This window comes from Berghia stephanieae, chromosome 1, assembly GCF_034508935.2.
Source record: "Berghia stephanieae isolate SIO BIC M18660-M18661 chromosome 1, UCSD_Bste_1.3, whole genome shotgun sequence".
Classification (NCBI taxonomy): Eukaryota; Metazoa; Mollusca; class Gastropoda; order Nudibranchia; family Aeolidiidae; genus Berghia; species Berghia stephanieae.
This window is the reverse complement of record NC_088360.1, coordinates 128,758,216-128,760,977: the sequence shown is the minus strand read 5'-3', so window position 1 is coordinate 128,760,977 and position 2,762 is coordinate 128,758,216. Positions and strand designations below refer to the sequence as shown.

General features: G+C 38.7%; 1 protein-coding gene across 2 annotated transcripts in view; it reads right to left on the bottom strand.

Moving 5' to 3' along the window:
* The window catches only part of LOC144963128 (uncharacterized), a 30,130-nt gene extending 27,368 nt beyond the window's left edge, over positions 1 to 2,762 (bottom strand). Inside the window, exon 1 of one of the 2 annotated variants that reach the window (XM_078896796.1) lies at positions 2,316 to 2,762. The gene's annotated coding sequence lies outside the window, so the exon portion shown is untranslated. Of the gene's footprint in view, positions 1 to 1,918; positions 2,273 to 2,315 lie in introns of those variants that run through there. The other variant, XM_078896797.1, reaches the window with a different exon arrangement.

Here is a 2,762-nt window from a genome sequence, read left to right as displayed (position 1 = left end):
AAATTATCACATGTCTGGTCATTTTAACTTTATATTCATTATTCGACATTTGGATCACCTCGATCGATCTGACCCGGTAAGGATGGGACAAGGCATAGTCAGGATGTGCCATGGCGAAATTACTGTTGCTTAAAAGGTTTTATGGGTGTGCCAGATGGCGAAATGTGACTTTGTGACTGACATTCTAAAGACGGTATTATGTCAGGGTGTGCCAGATGGCGAAATGTGACTTTGTGACTGACATTATCCAAACGGTTTTATGTCAGGGTGTGCCAGATGGCGAAATGTGACTTTGTGACTGACATTCTAAAGACAGTATTATGTCAGGGTGTGCCAGATGGCGAAATGTGATTTAGAGACTGACATTCTGAAGACGGTATTATGTCAGGGTGAGCAATGAAGATTGGACGAAATGTGCACATTGTGACTTTGACTGACATTCTCAAAACAGTATTATGTCGGGGTGCGTCAGATTGTGAAATGTGACTTTGTGATTTACATTCTCAAGACGGTATTATATCGGGATGAGCCAGATGGCGAAATGTGACTTTGTGACTGACATTATCCAAACGGCATTCTGTCAGGATGTGCCAGATGACGAAATGTGACTTTATGACTGACATTCTCAAAACAGTATTATGTCGGGATGAAATTTGATTGAAAGCCAAGTCAAAATCACTAGAATATAAAAACTGTAGCCCTTTTCCAGTTCACAAAATGACAATAACTTATTAGTATCATTTAAATTTCAAACTCATTTCAGTTTTCTGTGACTAGTCAATATCGACATTTAAAGGTAAAACAGAACTGTAAGGGGTAGCCTACAAAATTGTCTGAATTTTATTTTTTTTTCACGGAATTTACAGCACCCATGTAAAAGTCAATATTCTTACACAAAGTGCAAAATGATGAAAAGAGTAAAAAGAGCGTGGCAATATTGTCGGAAATCCGACATTTGTCGGAAATTTTACAGGTTTGATAAAATTATTGGAAATATGAATCATTATTTTATTTTTTTGCTCCGTCAAAAAAACTGTCTCTTCAATGAGAGGAACAAATTTAAAAACAGGGAGTCTCATGTATTTCTAAAAATAAATTCGTTTCCCAGAACCAAAATTATCCCGACATAAATATCGTTTTGAGATGACACGTCTGTTCTATTACAAGAGTAAACAGATAGATAGATAAGGATTGAGTTTATATCGACCCAAAAACTGGTTTTAGATTTGTGGAAGTCTATATTTCAAATAATATTAGAAATTTCTATTAAATGATTTAAACTGACGTATGCATGTAGAATCAAATCCAGTCGTGTAAAGTGTGTTGTACAATGAACAAGAAGAGGGCAATAAATAAATTAACGATAGGTCAATATTTCCCCGATTTTTATAGGAAGGATGTGTTTAATGGACTCTACTTTTTGCATGTACTATTTAAAACCATACATTTCTTCCAGCCATTTGCAGAGGAGGTTACAATGCGGTATACTTGTTTGTTTTGTTTTGTTTTTTCCCTTTCTTATAATAGTCACGTTCTTATGAACACAGTGTCATAACACAGCGTTCAATAGCAAGAAAACATAACATCCCATGCGCATCATGTCTAAATATTTCCTATCGCCATTCACATCTACAGTAAACTATAAATGGGAGAAAGTAAGGCAAAGGAAAAGCTACCTACTCATTGCATATATTAATATTAACAGGTCGTCATAATATAACCGAGCGCAATAATGCGCTTGTTTTATCATTGTTGCGATGGGCAATAGTTTAATGTTGGTTGAGCGTTTTACATAACAACAATGAGCCTCTAATAACATTTTGGGTAATCAGACTTGCTAATGAGTGCACGTCGGAAAACAAGCCATCTCGTGCAAACCATTTGATAATGAGCAGCCTTGTGTTTTCAGCCCACCTACCCGTTCTGCTTGTTAATGCCATCTTGATGATAACGTCGTACAACTAAGGAGATGTATCAAATACCTCGAATCACAACTGCAATCAAGACAATGTTATTAAAATGCAAGTCTCTATCAGTTTATATAATCAAAAATTTAATCCATGCCGTTTTCGAGTTCACCAGTACCGATTAATCCACAATCCACACGCACATATTTACATACAACCATGAACTGACACGGCTACCCCTATCACCATTTCCCCTACACAGATAGGAATAGGAAGGCGGCTGCAAGGACGGCAAAGCTTTCAACATTCAGTTATGACCAAAGACCCCCCCCCCCCCCTTACTCACATACACACACATCCATGGTAGCACAGATTATTGATTGTCCCAATATTAAATCACAAACTCACCTTTATTTCAATAGCAAGCAATCAAATCCAAATCATGTTTCGTTATAATTCCGATAACACGCGGCACATAACTCGTGCAATGGTAATCCATGGTCTATTTCTGGAATTGTGGTGGGAATCCGTCGCTCTGGGAGGAAAACCCTCACCAAGGGGGTTTCATGCCCTTTATTTAATTTTCCATGTCTAGCCAATACTTCCTCGCTGTGTTTTCCTGGGTTCCGTGCTAAGGCTTCTACCCCTCGTTGTAAAATGGATTCGCCCACAACAGAGATGCACGACCGCTTGGTTAGCAGCACTCACATTGAACGGTATCGGTAGTACACGCGTTATTGATCGTGAGCGGCTAGACGTTTGCCATCGACTCACCCACTCGCTCACACCGCTATGGCTTGTGGCTTGTGTGGCGTTCTCTCTTCCACATTCTACAGCCAGCAGCAGCTCCCATCT